The 26478-nt window shown below is 38.6% G+C and overlaps 1 long non-coding RNA gene across 1 annotated transcript in view; it reads right to left on the bottom strand.

Annotated features, from left to right (window-relative positions):
- Window positions 1–2734: 2734 nt before the first annotated feature.
- Window positions 2735–26478, bottom strand: part of LOC121521094 — a 60770-nt gene continuing 37026 nt past the window's right edge. The window contains exons 2-3 of the long non-coding RNA XR_005992825.1: window positions 5842–6033; window positions 2735–2858 (exon numbers count right to left, since the gene is read on the bottom strand). This is a non-coding gene — a long non-coding RNA (uncharacterized LOC121521094). The remainder of the gene's footprint in view (window positions 2859–5841; window positions 6034–26478) is intronic.

Below are 26478 nucleotides of genomic sequence, written 5' to 3' on the forward strand. Positions count from 1 at the left end.
TTTTTTTGTATATTAGGTCTTTGTTGTCACTGTTTCTTTCTCTCTTCAACTCTCTTTATGCCCTCTCTTTGGACTCAGGCTGACCTCAGTGTCTCGTCTAAGGAGTCAGTGCTCTCCACTGTTAAGACAGCCGAGGAAAGTGTCCCATTTCTTCCTTTTTCCTGCGTGATCTGAGTCTGTCACCTTTGCACCTCCATTATAGTGTTAGATTGGAAGAGACTGTATGGTATGGTTGGAGGTTTCTGAGATCACATGTTCTCCTAAGATCTACACATCAGTGTTCTGCAAAGTCCATATTCCTCTTATTTATTTGATCTATCTAATTATAATCATGTCATCTCATAAACCACAAAATCTCAAAACTTTCAATCACTATTAGCTCTGTATATTTCATAACACACTGTAAGCCTGATGGATAAACTCATCGTCTCAACTCATCGTCACTCATCAATCAAAGTATAACCAATAAATGTTTCATCCAAAAGGTAGAAAATTCAAATTTTCATGTCCCACCCTTATAAAAGTGGGAGTAAATGAGGCAGAATTGATTGTAGAGGTCTTCAATGAGTGTGACTTAGCTGATTGGTATGACAGGGTTCTTCTTGTCTTGCTTGATGAGGTAAAGTTACACCTCCCTTTTGAAGCAGCTATAAAATATGTTAAATCTGCTGGATTTAAATGAACTAGGTTTGTGTATCAGTCCATAAAAATCTCATGACCTGTGGTTTTGTCTTGGGAGCAGTCCATTTATCTTTCCAGGGATGTGAGCTGCCACTCTGACCTTGTGTTTATTGAGCCCTTGTTTGTTTTAATCAGACATGCTGTATCTCACGGAGTTACAGGAAGAAACCTCGGTTCAGGGTTAAAAAAATCTAAAAGCAATGCTAGCAATGCACTTTTATTGTCATCTGATTACTACAGGTCACACCTACCTGTTCATACGCTTTGACACCATTCACTCCTCATTCATACACTAATGCTAGAGTTTTAGGACAGAGAATTGGCCACCACCAATATCAACTAATACCATTCATTACATCCACACCCACTTACACACCACTAACACAGCAGTGGGAGCAAACTGGGGTTAAGTATCTTGCCTAAGGACACATTGACATGTGACTGCAGGAGCTTGGGATCTTCCCAACTGCGGGACAACCAACTCTCTCACCACAGTTGCCCCTGACATGATAGATATCTGCATTCCTTTCATCTGTTTTTCATCTGTTCTCTCAAATCTTTCAGATACATACCAAACTTTGCAAAATCACTGTCAAACATGGGGGCAGTGTTGAGCGATGCAGCCAATAATTAGTTTTCTTGGGAAAAATCACTGAACATTGTGTGGGTTGTTAGAAAATACAAGCATATCAATGATGTTAGCTCACCTGGGCACAAAAACAGACAGCTACAAGAGCACAGCTAAGCAGAGGACAGACCGTTCTTTCTTCAGATGAGATGGATGGGGCGGCATCAAAGCAGCTCCATGAGAGACATGGACCTCTAGCTCGTTTTTCAATGTCCCGCAAGCATAGATGCATGTTAGGGCAATGGCAGATGCAGATTTTAAAATGCATGGATTTTCCTACATGCTTAGAGCATAAATAAGCCTATGGTGGTTAAATCCTGTTTTTGTTTTGCTAACACAAAGCTGATAACTGAATGAGGCGGACACCTACCAAGCAGCCAAACCTTGATTTTCAGCCACATGTGACCACAAAAGCTGAGATGAATAGGCATACATGGTGGAAGAATTACTTCCTACTGCGGCCCTAGGCTTGACATTTGTCTGTGGGGTGCTGTTTTTGTATGATTTCAAAACTTTGCCTTCAAACCTTTTGTATTAAAGAGCAGAAAGGAGAGCTCTTGTGTCTGTCCTCCATATTAGAATAAGAACTTGTGATAGTTGTAGTGTTATGTAGAATTACCAGCAGGCAGAGACTATCTTTATTGAACTTATTAACTTGACTTGAACTATCACATCACAGAGGGCCTTAACTGCCAATAAACTTCACGTGAAGTATCATTCCTGATTTCATGAGTACACTGGTGAACTACTGGACTGTGCAATGTGAGCACATAAAATGTGAGTTTTGGTCGAGCATCTTAAAAGATTGAGGCACACAGAGAGAGCTGACATTCCACCATGACTGATACAGAACCAGATTAATTCAATCTGAGCAGAAAATTTATCCCCACTGGAGATGAAAACTTGTTTTCAGAGGTGGGGATAGCAGAAGCAGAAGAGAGGGAAACCCCCTGTCCCCCCTGGGCAGTTCACACCCTGCCTTGGAGTATGATCAACAGCCTCCAGGAATAAATCAAACATCTGATAGAAAAGGGAAAGTAGATGTTTCTGTTGTTTTTCTCCTGCAATACAGTGCATCACAAACAAAGTGCAACTAAGAATAGAGCTCATTCTGAGGACAAATCTCTCCTGGGATTTTAATCTCCTGCTGTGTTCAGCTGAAGTTGACGAACACCACCCATAGAGAAGGAGTCACATGTCTGTTTTTTTCTGCTTGTAGCTCAGAGCTGACAGAACAACCACACTGATGCAGCTCTGCTCACAGACAGAATGTGTACTGTCAGAGGGAACAAGAGCTTATCTCACTCTGTTGTCTAATGATACTCTAACATGTGTGATCATTTTAAAGAACACCGAGCAGACAGACTCTTCACAAACACAGTCATCAGCTCTCTTTTTCTCACCTCCACTCTGGAGTCTGTCTCCTGTTTGATCCATTTGATGACCATCTCTTAGACCAGCTCCTCAGCCTTGGTGTTGAGACTGTCGTTGGATAGGTAGGACACCAGATCATCCCTGGACACACTCAGAATCTCTGCCTGTAAACAACCTGAAGACAAATAAGATAGGGAAATGCCTTTTATTACACAAGAGGGTCTACAGATTAGTTTTGGGGGTATTAAAAACTCAGTATACTTTTTATTTCATTCAGTTTTGCTTGTTATTTTTTTCAAAATCTCTGTAAATGAGATGCAATAAGCACATACAATAGCTTTGTGCAGTTATACATATAAAAAAACCCACCATCTACAGTCCATAATACCATCAAAGATTCAGAGTCTGGAGAAATCTCTGTGTACAAGAGAAAAAGGCCGAAGAGCCAAACTGGATGCTCATGCTCATGCATTAAAAACAGATTCTGTACTTGGAGCCACTGCATGGGCTCAGGAACATGTCCAGAAACAAGTGTCTGTCAACACAGTTCACCATGTCATCGATAAATGATGGTTGAAGCTGTATCATGCAAGGAAGAAGCCATATGTGAACACTATCCAGAAACACTGCAGTCTCCTCTGGGCCAAAGCTCACTCAAAGTGTACTGAGGCAAAATGGAAAACTGTTCTGTGGTTGGATTAATCAAAATATGAAATTCTATTTGGAAGCCACAGTCGTGGTGTCCAGCATGTAATTGGCACACATTTTAAAAGCCTGCATCTCTGATGGTACAGGGTTTTATTAGTGCCTATGGTGTGGGCAGCTTACACACCTGGAAAGGAACTATCAATGCTGAAAAGTAGATAGAAGGTTTAGAGCAACGTGCTCCCATCAAGACAACGTCTCTGTCAGGAAAGGTCTTGCATTTTTCAGCTAGACAATGTACTACACACCCCATCCATCACAACACCATGGCTTCACAATAGAAGAGTCCAGCTGCTGAACTGGCTTGTCTGCAGTCGAGACCTTTTACAATCAGAAAACATTTGGGAGCATCAGCAAAGGAAAAATCCAGCACTGTTGAGCAGCTAGAATCCGACATCAGACAAAAATGGGACAACATTCCTCTCCCAAAACTCCAGCAACTGGTCTATTCACTTTCCAGACATTTACAGACTGTTGTTAAAAGAAGAGGGGATGGTACACAATGGTAAACATGGCCCTGTCCCTAATTTTTAGATGTGTTGCTAACTTCAAATTCAAAATGAACTAATAGATGGTTAAATGTTTCAGTTTCAACATCTGATATGTTGTTTGATTGGGAATCAAATATGGGTTTATGAGATTTGGTAATACATTTTATACTGACCTACCTGGTGAAAGTTCTGCAGGGCAAAAGCTTTCACCATGCAATGGAGCTTAGTGCATCACATCTCTTCAGCCATAGTCAGCACTGTTAGCTGCAGCCTGCTGTTTTTCTACAGTCAGTAAACAAAGTCAGAGACAGATGGAGACAGGACGATTGATTAGGACAGAGAAACATTATTCAGGTATCCATAAAGGTTACCATTACTATAAAATCTAAAACAGAAAATTAGCCACAGGCGGCACAGACTCACTGTCTATCTGCCTGAGCCTAAAGGACTACAAGAATAATAACTGAGAACAGCTCTGAGGACAAACAACAGGAGGAATCGATCACTCACAGCCCAGGCAGGAGGTGCTGGATGTCAGGGAGCAAGACTGGGGATTAGCTAGGCTGCTTTTAAGAAAACCTCTCAGATCTCAGCATCTACCACACACAGACACTTTACACCCACATATCGCATTAAACTCCCCTGATAGCCAGGCTAGCAGGGAGAAAGTCCACGCTCTGTTCTGTGATCTCTAGTTAAAAGTGACCACATGCTGCATCAAAGTGAGGACTCAGGGAGATACACAAGGCCGTCTGAAATATCTCTCTGTTATGTCATCAGAGCAGATGAAGAGTTATTTTACAGTGTATGGTCATGCTGGGAAAGTTGTGTCAAAACTTATTTCATCAGTTTCTTCAGAGTTAGGCAGCCAGGTTTAGAGTGTCATTTGTTACACAAAAATGTGTCTGAAAAACAGATTTGCTTTGATTTGAAGACCCCTTTTATTAACATCTTTACTTCTCTTAAAGTTACAGGAACACAAATGAATTATTAATTCCTTCAGTCCAAATTCAAATTCTGACATAAAAGTCAAAAGCATGCAGGGAAATAGTTTAGGAGATATTTGCTCTTCTACTACAGTCTATTTGTCACAAACTTTAATGATTTTTGACACACTATCAATTTCTCTTTTCTCTAGGACACAGCATTAACTTGTTTTTCTCCTCTTCATATCAGCTGAAATGTCAAGAATCTTGTCATAAAGACATATATTCATTCTCACAGGCAGTGGAGTCTACAGATGACTTACATTTTTCCGTGCTCTCGAACCTGAAGTAAGAAAATAAATCAATAACGTGAGCTGCTCGTTCTCTTTTACTTTCATTCCACTGCTTTAATGTTGCTGACCTTTTATCAACATACACTCCCCTTGTGGTACTGGTACACAATACTGTTTTCTTAATGGCATGTAGAAACTGGCATTTGCAGCTTTTTGGGTTATGCAGAAAACCTGGAACATGCTGTTCATGTGACCCCTTAAACCTCAAGAAGTCACCAATTCCTCCTCCTTATTTACTCCACTTTCCACACCTTGTCTGTGTGTCAGTCTGGTTTAGGTATTTCTTGATCCTTTGGCAGTCCAGGCCAGACGATTTGACATTTAAGTGACAATTGTTCCATGACCTTTTCATAAATGTGCCCTGTGTTTGGCCCTGCCCACTAGGCCAGATCAGAGACATTGTGCTGACAGTAAGTGTCAGTAGACAGAATCCTCACATGGCTGCTTCAGCTCTGAAAAATATAAAATGGATTGTGATGTGCCAGACGGAGGGAGGAAATTATTTCCTGTGCAAGATGTTCCATAAACACATGCATGGTGATGAACACTGACAACATTAGAGAATATTAAAGGCTGCAGGAAAGGTCACACAGGAAAATCTGATGTTATGAGCATGCACACAAGCTGATATTAAAAAATAACACAGAAAAACACACCCTTCTTGAGGTCTGAGTTGCTCCTACCTAGGAGGGAGGTGCAGACCTTGCAGAAGGGTTGAACTGCAAGTTAGCGGCCTCCAGCAGTGTCTGTAGTAAGCCAAGTCTTTGACCAGTGATCCCATGAAGAAAAACGCAAGCAGCTGCTGCAGCACAAAGGCGCTAATGTTGCTCATGTTCAGCTCCAGCATGTCCTCAATCCTCATCTCCTTCGATGACCTGTTCAACCAATCAGAGCAGAGAGAGGAGAATAAGTAATGCTCACAAAGCAAAGAAATAGAGAGTACAAAAAAACTTCATAACCAAATCCCAAAACACACCTGGGCCGTGATGAGTGTGGAGAAAATTGGAGTCATTACACAAGCAGAACACAAGCTCAGACTGCATGATTTTTATGGTCGTTCATGATAGCATCATGTCAGACTATGTAACTAAAATCTTGTCCTGTCTTGGCTGACATCCTGGCCACACTACAAGAGTGATCCCAACTGTTCATCCTATGCTGATGTCACCAATGTCTCTGCAACTGTGTGAGAGTTCACAGGTCAACAGGGAGGTGGGTCAAAAAAAGTGTCAATCATAACAGAAGTGCTTGAAGCCAATGGTTCTCAAATACTTTGGAAAGGCACACTGGTGTGCCTTGGTGCAAGTCTTGGTGTAAGATGGGTAAGTATTAGGGAACTGTTCAACAAATTAAGTGTAACACTTCTTTAAGAGTCCATTTTGAATGGATATGGATATTTTGTGCCTTAAGATATTGGTTCAATCTGTGTGCCCTGGGTAAAAAAGGGTGAAAACTACTGCTCTAAATGATGCTAGCAGTATTTCACTCTGGAAAGAAGAAAACAATTACAAAAACCAGAACCAATTTAAACCAGGGCTGCAAGCAGCACCAAAGGGTCCTCCCACCCCGGCGCATGTCAGTGTCACAACTGCGTAAGTGTGGGAATAATTGGGTGAAAATATTATATGTTAGAGATGCTTCTGCTTTCTTACACTAGGTGGTGCATAAGCAAAAACATATTATGTACATTTAAATACAAATTAAAATGTGTAGAGGTCCAAACCGGAATCATGTGAGATTTGATGCACATCAGATATTTCATATGAGAGTCACAGTGATTTCCTGGCTTGATAACAAATTGCTCACCAATAAAGACATAACCCAATTATGTGACTTCCTGTTGACAGTTGCGTTGCCACATCAAAACAGTGAAATTATCCTTTGAATATGTAGATGAGCAGACCTTGATCCTACATGTGAAATTTGAAGGCAAATTTAGTCAAATTTGCAAGATACTGAAATGCTTACCATTGCCAGTGAGACATCCTTTAATGAAAAATATCTTTGTTGTGGCCAACTGAGGCCTTTCCATGAAAATCAGAGCTCAATAGGTTAAGCACAGTAAGAGGAATGCAGATATGACCCAGCTGTGCCACTTCTCATAGCCAGTAGGGGACGGTACAATGCGATGTTTGTGAGTGTGTTCAGTGTGATACCGCAATTAAAAGGAGAAAATCATAGAATCACTGTCACTGCCCCGCCCTGCAGTGAAAACACACGGTTTGCATAACCTTAGATCTTGAGGTTGTCTCGTACGAGCAAAAAAATTCTGTAGTTGAAATACCTTGGACAAGTTTGTTAAAATACGAAACTTATGAATTGCCCAAAAATGCCAGATTTGACACTTAGCTGTTTGTAGTGCACTTCCTGTACATTTTTGAGGATGGTCCTAAGATACCTTCTTTTTTCACCTAATAATGATACAGATTAGTCCCGATTTTAGGGCATGCATTTCTTACCCAGTCCCCTATCTCATGTTTGCTTGTTGAACTTTCACAATTTCACCAAAATACCAAATTTTCCACAGTGGGACAATTTTCTGTGAAGTTTGGTGAGTTTTTGAGCATGTTAAAGCCTCCAAATTAGTGATTCCTCTGACAGGAAAATAACTGCTACAGATACAATAGAGCTGACTGTTTTTCAACTGGTGGGTCGGGGCCTAAAGGCTGGTTGCCGAGCAGTTTTCAGTGGGTCGCGAATGTGTGAGGAAAAAATAGTGGCAAACCTCTGTGAAGACCATGCATCCATACCTTTTATTTTACTCTGTTTTATTGTTATAATGGGTAAATGTAAATGTTTTATCAATATTTAGACTCATTTATCTCCTTTTCCTGCAACAAAATAGTTGCCTTTATCAAGATAATGAAGTAATTTCTTAAGCTCTCTGGGAAAATGTCTAAAATTATCATGGGGAAAAGGGGGGTGTCAAACATACCAGTTTTGTCCTTTGTCTTTTTCCTATCAGAAATTCTGTTCCTCCAAGATCTTAAGTGCAAAATTTTTATTCACTTAACATGCATTGTTGAATTTGGACTAGCTGAGCTTAGGGTCCTCATCGATTGAGGTCAGTACGCAGCCCTAATTATGGACTTGTCCCGATACATCAAAAGGAGGACAATATCCTTTCAGCTATCCTTCCACTAGACCATGAGGTATGGATGTGATAACAAAACTAGTCCAGTTAACCATGCCAATAATACAGAAATACATAAATCTTTTGAAAAGAGAAAGTGGAGACCTGTATAGTGTCCCGCTGGAAAAGGATAGAAAGATGTAGAGAAAATGCTCTCCTGTTGGTATACGTCAGGATATATGTCAGGTCAGGGAGTCAAACTAGATGACAATGTGGGAAAAATTCTGGATTGATGGTCATCTTGGACGTGTTGTTGATTATGTCACATTTCAAGATCGTTCATTTCTGACGCTAGTATTCAGGCCAGGCATTTGACGATGAACTGCAATGCTGCAGTTGAGCCAGAATCTGGTTGAACTTGTGTTGTAGTGCTGACATTTAAAGTGAAAAAAGAATAGAGACACAACGCTGGATGGGGTCTCCTTTTCTTAATTTGAGCTATTGATAAAAAGAGCTAGAAATTGCTTATAAGTGCTGCTTCACATATATTTAGACCTAGTTGCACCTTGGTCCCATGGAAAAATCATGAAAAACAAACAAGGAGAGGTCAGACTTGTTCTGTGCTTAGGGTAAAAAGTCATAACCAGAAAAACTAAAGCACACTGTTTTGCAAAACTTAAAAACATGTGACTCTTCAGAGACTTTAAAGGGTAATGCTGCCTTGTAATCAGTTAATTTCTCATCTCAGGTGCAGTCAGAAAAGTGGGTGTGCACTCCAAATCGGCATACTCAGAACAATGTACAAACATATACATTTGGAGTATACTTTTCTAGTCAGACTACAAGAAAAGTGTTATATTATTTACCATTCATTGATAGATGATAAAGTGCAAAGGATGCTGGTCAAAGTGTGTCATACTGGAGCACTCCCACTCTTTTCCAGCCTGCCCTGCTGCTGCTGTGTGTCTGTATGTGAGTTAGTGATGCGGAGTATCCTCAGACTGCTGTGGCAGAGGTGCTCAGGAGAGCTTATATGAGCAAATTAAGCAAATATGATCTTTCATAATGCACAGCCTGAGATGTGTGGATCCATGTGATCAAATGTCAGAGATTAGTTCACATGCATAGCCACTCATGGAGGTTTAGGAGTTAAATCACACCTCGGCACCCACGTTTAATGTCCCATATGAAACAATTATCAACTCAAGCACAAAATAAATGGAATCAAACATCTCTTTGCCATCGTTGCACACTCAATATGAAAAGCAGTATGCATTAAGATAGATAGGCTGTTTGCTGCCGTCACTCTTTGTAGAACAAAGATAAAGCTCTGTCTGTCTCGGAGAGTCTTCTTTTTGTGTGTCTTCCTTTTCTGTGTGTTTGATTAGAAGTCAAGACAAACAGTCAGCATTTAGAGACACAGACAGAAAAACAGGATGAGACAGGAGGATGAAACAGTCAGAGGGAGGAGGAGAGGTCAGGGAAGGACAAGGGGGGAAAGAAATATGAATGGAGGCAGGGTGAGATGGTTCTTCCACATGGAGCCAGCAGCCATCCTTCAGAGGGAAAAGGTTAAGTTGTTCCATGACTGTGATAGTTCCCCCTCCAGAAAAAAATCACACCTGAACAGAACCTTTTCCTCCTGCTGTAATACATCCAAAATTAAAATAAAGACATTTTTCTCTGCAAGGAATTTGGCTTGAAAATCTAGAAAGTTCCCCCTTTCCACCTGCAAAATAAAAAACCACAAAACTTTAATAGAAGGACGTAAAATATGAAGAGTAGATCAGGGTTAAAGTAAAATTGGGAGAAAGAGTTGGGGGGAAATAAGCTTAAAAAAGTGACTGCTTAATATCCTGCTCAGTTGGTTCAATAGCAGCCAGCTAAAGTGGCACTTTGTTGTGTTTGACCACTTGTGCTCTAGAAACGACTAGATATTTGTGCTTTGTATTAATGCAGGCTTAAATAGTGAGAGAGACAGTCATGGAAGACAGGAGAGACATAGGAGGGGAGAAAAAAGACGCCACACTCAGGCAAAGAAATGTGTTTGTGAAAAATGCACCATCTATTCAAGAGGAGTGTAAAAAGCCCATTTACAGAGGATACATTTAGCTTTTTCCTACAAGACCATCTATTCTGAGGAAGTAATCACAAAGCAGAGATATGTTCACAGAGAACATTATCTAAAAGCAAAGCCTGAAATGTCTGAGCTAAAAATGGCTGCATTTACATGTTCTGTAACATCCTGAATAAGGACTGCATTATTTACCTTAACAAATGAAATGTGCTGTGGATTTATCTTAGCTAGGGAACTCTATTTTTTACGTTCTGAGGTCTTTTTTTTTTTAAAGGATTGGCAACAAAAAAAATGCCATGGCATGCACTCTATAGAGGAGAATGTGCTCCCTGCAAATGATTAATCACATTCTTTTTTAGCACATTTTTCAGAGTCCACTTTTCTGCATTTAAAAGTATTTTGTTATTTTGTCTTGAACCAAGGATAATTAACTTCCCATTTGGAACAGAGCTGCTTTTATAGGGACATCAAAGATTATGACATGAACTAAACCCATGGAAAAAGAACATGATATGGATTGAAAAGGAAAATAAGCCATCAGTAAAAAGGTAAATGTTTGATGCCTTTGACTTGTCCACTTAGCTGTCTGGATGGAAGGATGTGGGACGAGATGAGGAGTGGACCCCTCCAGACCTGGACCTACATTCAGATGATATGTCATTGAGGTGGCTGGGGTGGAGGAGGGGTACAGCAGTCATGCTGAAACAACAGACTGACTGCGGAGGAGAGGAGAACAGATTCTTTAACTTTAACAGAAGACGGTTGGGATCAAGTGAGGTCATAGCAGAATGGGATTGGGTCATAACTTAAGTGAATAGATGCCCATACCAGCTGATTACCAGAGCAAGGAAAAGGGGGATGTGAATGAGTGATCATTAATGAATGGAAGGACGGGTGGATGTGAAACAATCTTCCTGCTTAAACTTACACTAAGCTTCATTAGATAATGGTTTGTGATTTTACATTCTTTGGTCATTGTTATGGCCCTTTACAATGGCAGCAGCACAAATCCAAGGCAAAGATACCTCAAAACCCTGGAACTATGTGCAGAGCTACATTATCATGAGAGGTAAATTAGAGTAATTTTACTGAACTGGCATTTTAATGGCATCAGGTCAGAGCTATGTTGTCAGAAGAACTTAAAAGAGAGTATTTCAGTGTCCTGTGTTCCCCTCAGGCTGACAGCAGTGTACTCAGGGTTCAGCTGCTGCGTTCACACAGGACAAACACTGAAATAGGCTTTAACACAGCTCTCTATCTGCTCACAGTCATAACGCTTTGACTCACACATAGAAAACTTCTGGACTCACATAGAAACAGAGAAAAAAACAACATGAAAGCTGAGGCAGGACTGCTCAAAGCCTGTGGAGCTTTTATATATCACTGAGGTGCAGAGATGAGGAGGGTGGAGTGGTAAAATGGAACAACATCTGCTCTGTCTGCCCGGCTTTGAAAGCATACATTCTGAAGCATTATGTCCTCCATGCACCACATGGTTGGTAGGCCAGTTCAATGAATCCACACTGTCAATTTTGAAAAAAAGGAAAAAAAAACCTGTATGAGGATGAGCTTCATGACATTCAGCCACTCCTCTGGAGGCCCGCTTTAACACATAAATGATGTGACTTTGTGACAGAGAACAATCTCAGAGGAGACAATCTGATGGACAGGTTGACCAGCAGGGGGGCTTCATTTCCCACCATAGTCAGTTCAGTTTCTCAGACAGCTGCTTTGCTGCTTTCAAGGTCAAAGGCGGTCTCAGTGTCTCTTTAATTCAGAGTGGAGCTGTCATAGAGATGAGCAGTCCTGGTACAGATGGGGCTCTGAGGCTCCTCTACCTCGCTCTCTCTCTTTCTGTTCACATTTAGGAGGGAATAGTGGATGAGTGGGAGTCTAGCAGCTGATAAGCAGATCTCTGATGAGCTGGAGGCACCACTGCTGAGAGATGGAAGGAAAACTTCTCTGAGTCATTTCAGTTACAGTCGAAGCGGTGTCTTTCTATTTGTCTCTGTTTTTCATGACTTTATCACTTACCATGCAAACTAAAAAAAAAAGAAAGAAAAAATGTAATTATCTTAACAGCCCTACTTCACTGTCATTCTTTCAATTCTTTCATTGTGGAGGAGGCCAAAATCAGGATTGCGATTAAAATTCAGTTAACTGTGCAGCCCTAACACACTTTGTCACTAACAATGCAAACACATGGCCACAAAGCATTTTTTGGGTCTAAGAGAGAGACAAAGGCTGAATCCCAATTCTCCCCTTAACCCTCAATCTTACCCTCAAGCTCAACCCTCAGTCTTAACTTGGATTTATGGCACTCTCAGGAAAACGAGGCAGATAAAAAGACAGTTTTGCAGTCAGATTTTAGACAGTCATATACACATGCCAAAACAAAAATAGAGACAAAGAGAGGGGCATCCACTAAACTATGAGGACAACACATGAAGTATAAAGGGTAGAATAGTGGGCTAACAGCTTGATATCGCATCAAATGAAAGATTTAGTGAAGGATGTACTTAACCTGTGAAAGTGCTTTAATGGGCGTTTTTGCCCTGTGTATTTCTTAAATATCTTTTTCATCATTCAAACCAGGGTTAACTATCACGTGAGACAATTTTTTTGCAGTAAAAACTCAGTAATTAGCAACAGAAAAGTAACGCTGCTTCTAAGACAAAAATCCTGTCTTTGCAGGAGTCAGTGTGACTTGGTTGATTTACCACCCAAAGTGTGAAATGTTTGATTTGTTCAGTTTTGGCTCTTTGCTGAATTTAAAACATTCCCACTCATGGAACATGTGCAAGAGAGAGAGGGGAAGGGAAAAGAGAGACACAAATGTTCCCTGTGAAAAGAACAGATTGGATCAAGACCTGGTGGGAGGGGGGACGAGAAGGCAAACCTTTTCACCAGGTCCTTGAAATACAAGCTGCAGGTCTGTAAACTCTTTCTCTCTGCACTGCTGGTTCAACTCTTTTAGCACCTCCAAAGAACAAGAGAAGTTTTCTCTTGTTATTTTGTACATACAGTGTTGTGAAAAAGTACTTGCTGGTTTCTCTTTTTTTGCATAACTGTAGCACTTTACTGTTTCAGATCATCAAACAAATTGTAATGTTAGACAAAGATAACCAGAGTAAACACAAAATACAGTTTGTAGATGATGATTTCATTTATTAGGGGAAAATGCCATCCAAACCTACCTGGTCCTAAGTGAAAAAGTTATTGCCACCTAAACCTAATAAGTAGTTGTTCCACCCTTGGGGGTAACAGTTGCAAGCAACTGCATTTCACATCACTGTAGAGAAATTCTGGCCCACTCTTCTTCGCAGAATGGTTTTAATTCAGCCACATTGGAGGGTTTTCCAGCATGAACGGCCCGTTGAAGGTCATGCCACAGTATCTCAACCAGATTCAAGTCCAGACTTTGACTAGGCCACTCTAAAACGTTCCTTTTTTAAAAACCATTCAGAGGTGGACTTGCTGGTGTGTTTGGGATCGTTGTCCTGCTTCATAACTCAAGTGTGCTTGAGCGGGATGTCCTGAACTGATGGCCAGACATTCACCTTCAGGATTTAGTGGTACAGAGCAGAATTCAAGGCTCCAGCAATTATGGCAAGTGGTCGAGGTCTTGAAGCAGCAAAAGCAGCCCCAGACCATCACACTACCACCACCATGTTTGACTGTTGGCATGATGTTCTTTTGATGAAATGCTGTTTTAGTTTTACACCAGATGTAAGGGGACACACACCTTCCAAAAAGTTCAACTTTCTTCTGGTCAGTCCACAGAATATTTCACCAAAAGTCTTGGGGATCATCAAGATGTTTCTTGGCAAATGTGAGACGAGCCTTTATGTTCTTTTTGGTCGGCAGTGGTTTCGAAGTTGGAACTCTCCCATGGGTGCCATGTTTGACTCTTTCTCAGTCTCTTTCTGATTGTTGAATCGTGAACACTGACCTAAACTGAGTCAAGTGAGTCCTGCAGGTCTGTAGATGTTGTTGGGTTCTTTAGGGACCTCCAGGTTGAGTCATCAATGTGCACTTTGGTAGGAAGGCCACTCCTGGGAAGGTGCACCACTGTTCAAACTTTTCTCCATTTGTGGATTATGGCTCTCACTGCGGTTCACTGGAGTCCCAAAGCCTTAGAAATGTCTTTGTAGCCCTTTCCTGTCTGACAGATGTCACTGACTGTGTTTCTCATCTGTTCTTGAATGTCTTAGGTGGTGCCAAGATGTGTTGATTTTTTAGATCGATTAGCCTACTTCTCTTTGTCAGACAGTTTCTACTGAAGGGATTTATGGACAACAGGTCTGGCAGTAATCAGGCCTGGTTGTGGCTAGTGAAATAGGACTCAGTTTTCCAAAAAAAATCTGGTCAATCACAGTTATTTCATGATTTAACAAGGGGGGCGATAGCTTTTTCACATAGGGCCAGTAGGTTTGGATGGCTTTTTTTCTTAACAAATTAAATCATCAATTAGAAACTGCATTTTCTATTTACCCAGGTTATCTTTTTTTATATCAAATCTTAGATGATGATGTGAAACATTTAAGTGTGACAGATATGCAAAAAAAAAAGAAAAAAAAACAACAACTACAACAAAAAACAAACAAAACAAAGTAGAGCAATATGTTGAAAGTGTGGATTGCTGAACAAAATATTGTTCGACAGGCCTCAGAACCAATGTTCATTTTCCTACAGAAAGATGTGATCTGCACAGATTTCATCAAAGATTTCAGCAAAAGCAAATCCATGCGTGAGTAATATGATTAAAAGGAAATAAGCTCATTGATATTATAAAGTACAAATACATAAAGATAATACCATAAGCATGCTTGCAGATAACATAAGACTGAATTAGAAGATATCATTATTACGTTATACATTTGAATAAATGTATTTGACCTCTGTTATGTGCACATCTTTAATGAAGGGAGGCTGAATGAGATTTTAAAGAATCTAAAGGAGATGTGGGCTGAAAACAGATACTTCTGATTTATTATTCATACGAAAATAAAATTCTTTGGCCTCTCACAAGAGCTCAACTCTACGAAGAGTTGACCTTCAAACATCGCTCAATGAGAAACAACTGATTATTCACCAGCAGCATCATATTTTCTCTCAGTCGCTTTTAGAAAATTACACCCCCGCCAATCAGAAACAATGCGGGAAACATGCTCTCAGCAGAGCAGCGTGTTGTTGAAAGCGGAGGTACATAATGACCCGTATAATGTGGTGTAACAGCTCCGTGTTAGGCCTGGTCTTACTGTAGCACTGGGTCGGAGGCTCTTGTTTCTCTGCATCTTAATGAGGCACCATGAGGGGAAGCTGAGAGGGAAAATCAGCAGGAGATGAGTTCTGCAGCCTCAGGAGGGAGAACCAACACTGTAGCTATGTTAACCTGTTATCAGGAGCACTACTTTAAAGAAAAGAAAGCTATGAGAGTCAAATAAAGAGCTAGAGATATGATAATGTGGATGATTATAGATGGAGCCAGCTGCTGTGTAACACATTTTATAGAGAGTAAACATCTACTTGGCAGAGTACAATCTGAGATAAAGGCACATATTCCCTGCTGAAGAAAGATAAGAAAGTGATGCATGATGATTTAGAAAAGTAAGGTGCAGGTCCTTCAGGAATCAGCACAAAAGTTTACTTTTCTTTCTCAAAGATTGTTTGGAGTAACAAGCAAAGTGTGCATGTGTATGGTCAGAGAAGGAGCAGCTGTCAGCGGGCACTGCTGGAGAGGAACTGGATCCACAATCGTGGTTGCTGAACACCTGGCCGAGAACCGCTGGCCAGGTCCACTCTTGCAGAAGTGCCTTAAAACATAATTCATAAGAACAACCAGAGAAATAAAGTCAAAAACTCACTGTTTGCCTTCCTTTGCACTGGAACCAAGCAAGAGGTACAACGTTATGGACAAACAAGAATTCCCACTGCTCACAAGAAACTACAACTTTAACCTCCTGCACACATCTCCTAGCCTTGACAAACAGACACGTCGACATAATTTCTAACTGTGTGCATGGATTGTGGGTTAGGATTCAGAGGAGCTTTAGTAAGTCTTTTCTCTGAGCACTACACCCTTCACAGTTTTTAAAATCTAAGAATTAATGAGCAGAAAGAAAATGAGCTGCTTATTAAACAAGGAGGAAAACACAATAATAGATTCAGTTTTTGACATGTCTGTCTAATCTGGACTGAATGTACAGAGGCATGAGTTGGAGAGACACGTATGTACATACAAACACAGAGGCCTTGTCTCTTATCCCTCCCTCTCCCTCTTTATCTCTACTCATCTGTGCTGCCTGTCAGTCGTCCAGCTATTTGATGACTGTGCAGGCATGGACTGTTAATCCTGAACTCAAAGTAAGTTTAAGTTTGCATTGGTGAATCTCCAGCAACCGATACGGCTCTCACCTCCAATCAGCCAAAGAGAGAACCATCCATTTTCCTGGAGAAAAGAGAAAGTGAGAGAAAAAGAGAGCTCAGCCTGTCAGCCAACAATGGCCGCCTCCCTCAGAGCCGTGCTGACACACCTGAATGTCTGATGGAGGAGACAATAATGACCCCCCAGAACTTCTCAGCAACAGTGTAGACCATGAAACTGCTCATGTCGTCCTCTTTCTCAGCTTTGGTTTGGAGTATGTGAGGCAGAGCTGAGCTCAATGGGACCACAGCGGCTTTGAAACAGCAGACGGCTCAATACTCTGAGAAGAGTCTGATGAGGAAAGCCAACAGAATAAAAAAATAACAGTTTTGTACACAGAAAAGATTGTGGAATAGATCTGGAGAATACTTTCGGATGCAAATTGTGTTTTAATGTATTGACCTTATTTTTGTCCTCTAAATTGCTCACTATCATTCACAGGGTCTGAGCTGGCTCTTCCTGATTGGCTGACACAATACGCAGGGGAAATTAAAACAGGGCCAAATCTGCTGCTCAGCCTAGTAACTCTACTGTAAAACATCTGAACACTGGGGCCAATGGGGTCCTCATAGTGGTTTCCAGTACCCTATCAGAGCACAATATCGCTGCCTTTCTATAAGGTGTATTAAGCCCTCTTACTGAGCTGTGATTGGCTGCCGTAGAGGGGCGAGGCAGTACGTCATTGGTTACTAAATATGGAGACATTTCAGAGTTCCACTTTTGTTTAATTTGCAGCTGCATGGAACGAGCATTTTGTGTTGCCATTATCTGATTTTGAGAAACATCTCTATGCCATCATAATGTTGTATTTTTCACTGCTCTGTGTTTCATCTAAAGAGCAACAATACAGTACAGCAAAAAAAAAAATAAAAAAACCCTCATGCTTGTCTTACAGAGATGCTCTAGAACCTCGAAAGGATTACGTGCGCCTTTTTTCTCACAGAACTTCAAAATTGAACGTTAAAAATAAAAGCAATTGATTGATGCCGTAGTGGACATTGACTGATTTTTTTCTAAAACAATAAAAAATAAAAAAAGCACAAACAAAAAAGGAAAATTAATATTCAGAGCAACTGGAGCAGCATTTGGTTACGATTGGCTACACCTCGTGCAAACTTTGTGACATTTAATTTTTGTGTATTTTATTTTAGTTGTAAAACTATAGCTTCTGCTGTTCTTAATTTTAAGCCTTAAAAATTTTATTCTTTGCTTGTATTTTCCTTGAATTTTTTTTTTTCAAAATACGACACCTTCTAAGGAAACATACAAAGTAAATAAAATAAAACTGTCTCTGATTCATTTATTTATCTAAAATGCTTCCTTGTGTTCCTCCTGTTATGTTTCTTTTCTGACATATTTTCTGGCTCTACCTCACAAGTAAAAATATGTATTATTAATTAATGTCTTTTTTAAATTGGAAATGATGTGAACAAAGCATACATTCACCGAACGGAAACAGCATTAAGAACAATATAACATAATTAAAAAACAACAAAATATATAACATTACTATGGCCTCAGTTAAAAAATAAAATATGATGTGGTATGGAGTACTAGCTTAGACGGTATAGGTTTTGTTTTTGTTTTAGGCTAAGGAGAAAAGAAAAGAATGTAAAGTAAGTATAGGAAAGTATAAATACAGAAGGTATAGTTGTACTACAAAACAAGGGAGAGTGGAGTGATCTTAATAGACTGATCTATAATAGTTATAATAAAGAGAAATATTTAAATCAAACTTAATAATAATAATAATAATAACAACATTTATTATTATTATTATTATTAATTATTATTATTATTATTAATTATTATTATTATTATTATTATTATTATTATTAATTATTATTATTATTATTATTAATTATTATTATTATTATTGTAATTATTATTATTATTATTATTATTATTATTATTATTATTATTATTATTAATTATTATTATTGGTATTATTATTATTATTATTATTATTATTATCAACTGAGCAACAAGACAACAAAGACTGTTGAGTTAATTTGTCACTGTAAATGGCACTAATAGATAAATAATAATAGTAGATTTGAAAAGACAAATGTGCAAGAGAAAGAAAAATTAAAAACTGTAATGATCATAGTTGTTTTTATATAATAAAAACAACAATAATAAAAAATAACAATAACAATAACAACAACAATAATAATAATAATAATAATAATAATAATAATAATAAACGCACCAGCTGATCAGTGACTCCATGAAACCCACAAACCAGGATTTTCTTCAGCTTAGATTTTAGTTCTTTAGTTAAGCAGTGGACCACTGTTTTTCTACATTTAATGTGAAAATGTAATATTTTAATGCTTGTTATCAGCAGAGAAACATTGTCTGCAGTATGGCCAATTCAAATATGGTCTTTAAAAGGTAAAAGTAGAAAACACCATTAAAAATCATTGATTTAATTGATATAAAATTTTAAAGTTGAAAATTCAACTAAAATCAATATTTTCTTTTTCTTTTTTTTTTTTTTGAAATGCTTACACCATATTCAATAAAAGCTTGGCCATTATTCTTGTGCAGTACAATGGAATCAGTCAACACCTGTAACATGTGAATGTTTGATTATAAGTGTGTTTTTTCTTCTTTTAGAATATTTATATTTTTTTGCCTTTAATGATTGTTTTTTTTTCAGTTACATTGCTGCATAATGAAAATAAAGACGTACTATTGTACCAAACCTTAATTTTTCTAACCTAATTTTGGTTTTTTGTTAAAATAAATACTAATAAGACACCATTAAATATATATGCCTGTTTTTAACACTAAATCAAAGGGTTATGATTCTCAGAGATAAGATGAGAATGAAAAAGGAGGGTTCCAAAAATGCACCAATATTAATTGTTAATACATGGTTTTCTTTATTCAGACAGAGAGAGGAAGAAAAAAAATGGAAGATTTTATTCAGACAATTTTTTAAAAATTTGTTTAAAAGGGGGAAAGACCCAAAATTAGGCAAAAGTAGACATTTGTACAGCATGGATAGAAAAAGCCTCTCCTGACTGAGATGTGGTCATGTTTTGTTTGACTTTTGTTTCTGTGAGCTGATTATTGAACAGAAAGGGCCAGAAGATATTTATTTACACATCTGGTCTTTTTAATGCAGTCTCATTAAAAAAATATTTAATGCAACTAAAAAGACAGAAATCATTTTTTTGTGGTGTATAATTATAGTTATACTCAAACTGAAACTCAACCTGACTTCTTGGGTATTTTCATGTTTCTTTGTGTTATTTAAGACTTCTATTATTCTGCCTTTTTTGTGTTGCTCCATTTTTTTGTGTTATTTCTGTAATGTAAAAAATAAAAAGAGGGGAAAAATTAATGGAAATAACAAGAAATCAAGTTCTTTTCAATATAGTTTAATATACATGTTTAAATGCTATGTTTTATTTATTGTAATCCTTTAGTCTCTTTATCGAAGAAATATTTATTAAATATACAGTAAGGAGCTTCTTATGTTATTGATTTAATTTGATTTATATGCCTTACATCCACTGTTTTCTAAAACAGGAGAATTTTTATGAAAAACTAATCTGGACTCTCCAGAAAAAGAGATTTTTAATCTCAAATAAGATTTTCCTGGTTAAATGAAGGTATAATAAAAAAAAAAAAATCAACCTACAACCAGTGATCTTGTAAGCAATTAAAATCAAAATGTTGCTTAAATGTTAAAGTTTTTATTAAATTATGTGTCAAGTTTTTAAAAAACCTATATGATTATAAACAATCCTCCTAAGAAAAATGTCTTTAATATCTGAAAAGAATAAAACAATCTGATAAATTTACCTTTATTAAAATTAATTTGAAAAGCTATAGAAAAATCTAAACCTTCATAAAATAAAAGTTGTACTTTAACTGTTGCTTCTATGTATGTTTCAGGGCAGTGTGAAATCACAATAATGACAAATGACTTTTATATTTGCTAACATGAAGCAGGGACCCATCAAAGTAAAAAACACGTACACCATTATTTTTAACATTTTAAGCTCAGGTCAGTGTATTTCCGAGCATTAGTGGCTGAATATTAGTCTTTCAAACTTTTATGGAAGCATCAGACCATTCATTTATTCTCCATCTTCTGAACAATGATACTTTGAATCAGTTAAACGCCGTTACCGAGTCTAGCCAGTGTTTTTCCCCAAAGTGCAGTTTCTCTAAAGATGTAAGAAGCAAACCTCTATCAATCACTGCCTCTTTCATTTCTGCAAATGTCTCATCGGTCTGAGTCTACTCCCCCAAAAAAACCCATCAAGGCATCACAAGTCCTTCAGACTCTCTCTGTCCTGATTTCCTGGAGCCTCAGTGCTGCTGTCACCCAGTCTGGACTGAACCAGGGAGGGAACAGAGAGAGTGTGAATGAGTTGATAACCAGACTGAGAAATCATCTATTTATGAATCAAAATCAACCAAAAGTGCCTTCAGACTGAGACTGAATGCCTCTCTGTCTGTTAAAGTAATTTCTTTGCAAAATTAAAAGCAAAGAAATAAAAAAGGTTTTGGAAGCTTTACTGAAGGAAAATGTCAGAATTCCCAACTTTTTAAGAGCAGCTTCTGGGAACTGAGATAAAATTCTTAAAACAGACCCACATGCTTGAGAGCTGACTTCCTCTTATCACAAGCCAAGCTGAAGTCTTCAATTAGTGGATTAGCCTTTTCTTGGTGACAAAGAGGCAGCATGCCAACATGACTAGTGCTTGGTTTTAGTCAAAGTTTGCTGCAAAGATTTCTACACTGCATTCCACATTATTAAGCAAATGACATGTTTCTCTAATTTTCCTAAATATTAATGCAAATGACAGAATATTTTTCAAGTCATCAGCCGTTAGAGCATAATTCAAATGTTTTTGAACAAACTTCATAATGATAACCATAATTTAAAAATAAAAAAATAAAAACCTCAAAATGCACTGTTCCACATTATTATGCAAAATAGAGTTTTAAAAGATTTTATAGGTTGTAAAGAACTGAAAATGGTCATTCATTGAATTTGCAGCATTAGGAGGTCATATTTACTGAAAGCTATTTCAATCAAAAACATCTAAACAGGCCAAGTTCCATGTTAACATAGGAGCCCTTCTTTGATATCACCTTCACTATTCTTGCATCCATTGAACTTGTGAGTTTTTGGAGAGTTTCTGCTTGAATTTCTTTGCAGGATGTCAGAATATCCTCCCAGAGCTGCTGTTTTGATGTGAACTGCCTCCCACCCTCATAGATCTTTAGCTTGAGGATGCTCCAAAGGTTCTCAGTAGGGTTGAGGTCAGGGGAGGATGGGGGCCACACCATGAGTTTCTCTCCTTTTATGCCCATAGCAGCCAATGACACAGAGGTATTCTTTGCAGCATGAAATGGTGCATAGTCATGCATGAAGATAATTTTGCTACAGAAGACACTGCTCTTGATTTTTGTACTGTGGAAGAAAGTGGTCAGTCAGAACTCTAAACCTTCAGGGACCCTAAAGGGGCCTACCAGCTCTCTCCTCATGAATCCGGCCCAAAACATGACTCCGCCACCTCCTTGCTGACATCACAGCCTTGTTGGGACATGGTGGCCATCCACCAACCACCCACTACTCCTCCATCTGGACCATCCAGGGTTGCACGGCACTCATCAGTAAACAAGACCATTTGAAAATGAGTCTTCATGTATTTCTGGGCCCACTGCAACCGTTTCTGCTTGTGAGCATTGGACAGGGCGGCCGAATAGTAGGTTTGTACACAACTGCATGCCTCTGGAGGATCCTACACCTTGAGGCTCATGGGACTCCTGAGGCACCAGCAGCTTCAAATACCTGCTTGCTGCTTTGTAATGGCATTTTAGCAGCTGCTCTCTTAATCTGATGAATTTGTCTGGCAGAAACCTTCCTTGTTATGCCTTTATCTGCACGAACCCGTCTATGCTTTGAATCAGCCACAGATTTCTTCACAGTACAATGATCACGATTAATTTTTCATGAAATATCTAATGTTTTCATTCCTTCTCCAAGCCATTGCACTATTTGAGGCTTTTCGGCTGCAGAGAGATCCTTTTTCTTTCCCATATTGCTTGAAACCTGTGGCCTGATTAATAATGTGGAACAGTGCATTTTGAGGTTTTTATTTAAAAAAAAATTATGGTTATCATTATGTAGTTCAAAAACATTTGAATTATGCTCTAACGGCTGATGACTTGAAAAATATTCTGTCATTTGCATTGATATTTAGGAAAATTAGAGAAACATGTCATTTGCTTAATAATGTGGAAAGCAGTGTAGTACTGACTTGACCTGAACATGATGAGCAAACAACACTGAAGCATCGTTCAGATCATTATTGTTAAACTAAGCTAAGGCACAGTTATTCATCCAACACATGGCACTGCCATTGTTCAGACCCATTAGAGCACTGATTCAGGGACACAGAAGCAGCTGTGCTTATGCAAACACACAAGCCTGATATATATGTAGTGTTTATATGAAGTGTCTGGTCGGTGTAGATAACATACGGTATGCTTGGAGGGGATTTCATTAGGACTGAGTGGGTGTTCAGCGTGTCTCCATCCTCCTGGTTCATTAAAACTGCAAAGTTACTGTTTAATAGAAATTACTGAAAGGCCAGAGCTCTGAGACATTATAAACCCCCGGGGATAAACAAGGTTAATGGAGGGGAATAAATCATGTGGACACAGGTCGTGTATATAAATATGAATTTAACCTTTCAGGGAAATCCATGTTTCTATTGTACTTTAGCTTGGTGAAGATATAAAACTGATCATGAAGGTTCCTTACATGCATAAATATTTTTAGTAATTCACAACAAAACTCGAGAGATTGCAGGAATGACAATTTCTGCAGATAGTCATAGCTAATAAAAGGCTGTAAACACAGTGCATTCAGAAAGTATTCAGACCCCCTTCACTTTTTGTAATTTTGTTGCAGCCTAATGCTACAATCATCATGACAAAGTGAAAAGAACATTTTAGATATTTCTGTATTTAATTTATTACAAAGAAAAAATGTGGGCTTCATGGAGGCTAGATTTAAGCCTCTCCACTGTGCAAAACACATGAAAGCCTGCTTTGAGTTTGCAAGAAAGCACTTGAAAAACCCTCAGACTGTGAGAAACAAGATTTGCTGGCCTGATGAAACCAAAATTGAACCGTTTGGCAAAGTTATGTCCAAAGGAAACCCGCTCTGCTCATTGCCTGTCCAGTACCATCCCAGCAGTGAAGCATGGTGGTGGCAGCGTCATGCTGCAGGGGTGTTTCTCAGCAGCAGAGTGGTCAGGGTTGAAAGAAAGCTGAATGCTGCAAAGTATGGAGATAAAACCTGAACTTGTTATTATGCGGTACTGAGTGTAGATTGAGAGAAAAAATATATTTTTAGATTGTAGCATCAGGCTGCAACATAACTAAACTGAAAAAGTGAAGGGGGGGCGGAATAATTTATATACTGGCCTTAAATATTGATCAAATATACAAGTGTACCATCATTTATAGGTGGTTGTCTGGGACTCTACATAATCAAGGAGGGCCATCATGAGCCCTGAACATTTTAAATAAAGCCCCAAATGTAAAACAACTACCAGACTGTGCTACTGCCTGCTCCTCTCTCAGCTCTTCAGTTATGGTATCAGCAAAAATAAGTTTGGTAATATCTGCATATCAGCATGTCAGATATCCATTTCTGAATCCAAACGTGTATCGCTGAATATCCTGAAAGCAGAACAGAGACTTGGTCAGTTATGATTCTCTGTCAGTCAGTTTTCTGCATCCCTTCAGCACTCAGAGACCGAGGTCTGACCTGAAGCCACAACATCACAACTACAACATATCAAACTTGCCTGCAGGCTCTCAGGAAACCTGTGCACTCAGGTAAAAACTCTGGGTTTGGATGATGAAATGTCAGACTGGATCTTTTATCACTCCAGGCAGTGGGAATCAACTTTTAGATGTCATCTTAGAAACTTTCCACTTGGGCTGCTTGATTGTCTCAAAAAAAAACCCACTTCACAGTAAGTCAACAAGAAAGCAACCATGCCAGGTCACATGGTTTCAGCGTGGGGCTGATAGTCATTAGACAGACATTATCAACATGTTGAGGTGTTAGGTCTACTTAAGAGACGGCGGAGCATGTTACTGATATTGGAAGGAACCAGTGTGTGTGAAATCTGTGTGTGTGTTAACACCTCAGCTGTGTTTATGACTTTGGTTTGTGTATGTCCTATATCGGCTTTACACAAGGAAGACACTCGTCTCTGTGGAATACATTTCCTCCAAGCCGACCTAAAGAGCATAACACTTACACACTCCCAAAAAGACTCACAGAAACAGAAAACAACCACAGTCTATTGTGAGCAGTGCAGCATGAGCTAAATGTCACATCTCCCCCTGGAGACAGCGTGTGTTTACAGTCTAACTTTGTGAAAGTCACAGCAGGCAGAGCAGAAAGGTTAGTGCTGGGGTTAGCTTGTATGTTGGAGTCTTCTCAGCAGACTGAACACCTGACATCAGCTCCAGGAGTCTCAGGTGAAGTCAGGTGAATAATCTTTGGCCCATTCCTGATACACTCCCTGCACCTACCATTAAGCCCTACCTTTATGTTTTGAGCATTCACTACTAGGGGTAGGGCTGTAAAGATCTTGAAGTTCCAATGGTATATGGCCTTTCAAAGAGGGATTTTCTGGAGGTACTCTCCAAACTGAGTGTCATGGAAAATCTCCTGGCATACCTTTCGGGTCATCGTCAAGATTGGAAAATCACAGATAAATAATCTCATAATTTGATGTTTTTTCAATGCATTATAGTCCTTCTGATTTTACAAAAGATTTTTCAAAAATAGTTTGTTGCAAGAACTGGTGCAGCATAATTAATCTAACTGCAATCACAATGTCAGACTGCACAATTACATCATTGCATAAAAGGCTACCATCATTTCTGTCTAAAGTAGAACTTAAAAGGTTTACAAAAATGCTTACAGAAAGGCCTTTAAGTTTACAGCAGTGCCACTATAGTACGTTGTATATTTTTTTCAAAAAAAAAATAAAAAAAAACTTTTATTTTTTGAAAAATCTTAACCTTTGTGCTCTCTTAAGAAAAACTCACTCATTTACAGTTAAGAACAAGTTTTGTAAAATTAGTTAAAATGCAATACAATTGCAATAGATCGATTGTTAAATTATTTTTTCATACTTAATTTAATTTGAGGCATTGCTATTAAAACTAGATCATAGTTTTGTCAGTCAAATAAAAAAAACACCCTTTAGATGCCAGTTTTGATCATTAAAACTTAAAACTATTAGAAAAACACACAGAAACAACATTTTTAAAAACTATTTTGTTGTTTTCATTGTTATTATCACTAGCAGACCAGTCAAAATGATGAATTAGGACGTTGACATTGTTGCATTTTCACTTTTTGCACACAAAAAAAAAAGGGTGGGCCACTATGTGCTTGAATTGTACAGTGGCCTCCTGGGAGCCCCATTTACTAGTGTGCACCATGATGTTCAAAGTCACATGCACGAATATAAAAGTGCAGCACAGTCAAGATCAGAGTTAACAGTCTGCCACTTCTGCAGCAGGAAGTTAATGCTGTCAGTAACCTGTTGTTTAGGCATAATAACAACAACCTTTGTATCACACAACAAATTTAATCAGAGAAAATCAGAGCAAAAAGTACATAAAAAAATGGACAAACATCAGAAACACATTGTAATGCCCAAGTAAATCCT

The sequence above is a fragment of the Cheilinus undulatus genome, linkage group 14 (assembly GCF_018320785.1).
Source record: "Cheilinus undulatus linkage group 14, ASM1832078v1, whole genome shotgun sequence".
NCBI lineage: Eukaryota > Metazoa > Chordata > Actinopteri > Labriformes > Labridae > Cheilinus > Cheilinus undulatus.